Below are 1032 nucleotides of genomic sequence, written 5' to 3'. Positions count from 1 at the left end.
CCACATTTCGAGAAATGATCAGTATTATTGAGAAATACCTTTACTGTGTGTTAATAATTCACACAAACATAAAAATTGCAGGTTTGACTATGGAAAAGTCAGATGGATTGTACTTGGAGATAGCATTTCCCCAAAGGTGGCCTGTTTTCTAGCTGTAGCATGCTGAAAGGCATAAAATAAATGATGGATGGATTGAAAGATGATTGGACCTTTGATGAGACATCACGATGGATGAGTCACCCTGATGTTTGGCAGCTTTAAGCAGACATTCTGAGCATCAAAGTTCACCAAAGATATTCATCTAAATCAAGTTGAGACCATGACTTCACCACAGTGACTGAGCAGATAGCAGCGCCAGACCTATGTAATTTGTAGCATATTGCTACAGTTCATTAAAATGAAAATACTGAAGGTCCCAACAAGTTGTAGACAATTCAGTGTGAGCATTTAACAGATTACATAAATGTATTGCTATTAGTGATGACCGCAGACAGTTCTGGAAAGACAGCTGGAAAGTCTGTTTGGTGTGTTTTTACAATAACATCCTAAGCTCAACTGGTCCATCATAGGAACCAACATGTGAGCCAAAACAGAAGAACAAGGGTTTGTGTGTATGTTTGAGCTTTTTTAACTTTGTTGTTTATATGAGGTACCCAAAGTGACAAAAGTTTTATAATTGTAAAATTGTTCTAGCTGTGCAACATCACTAGTAAATCCTATTGAAGACATGTTTAGACATCTAAAACAGTGAATTAGGATTAAACCATTTGTCAGTATATGTTGAGTTTACATCATTATGTTTTGGACAGAAACATTCCCACAGATAATTTCCACATCTTACTAAATAAAAAATAAAACACATTAATGGAATTTTGGCCGCTAGAAAAACAACAAGTCGAGGTTGCACATACATACTTTTTTAAATCTTTTATTTATTCAGGGAAGGTTCTTTGAGAGGAAGCCTCTCTTTTGCAGGAACTCCCTGATCACATTCACACTCTTACACACCTGGAAGCTGTCCAGTACAACCAC

The sequence above is a fragment of the Morone saxatilis genome, unplaced genomic scaffold, assembly GCF_004916995.1.
Source record: "Morone saxatilis isolate NCDOM2014 unplaced genomic scaffold, NCSU_SB_2.0 Contig5, whole genome shotgun sequence".
NCBI lineage: Eukaryota > Metazoa > Chordata > Actinopteri > Moronidae > Morone > Morone saxatilis.
This window is presented reverse-complemented; position numbering follows the sequence as displayed.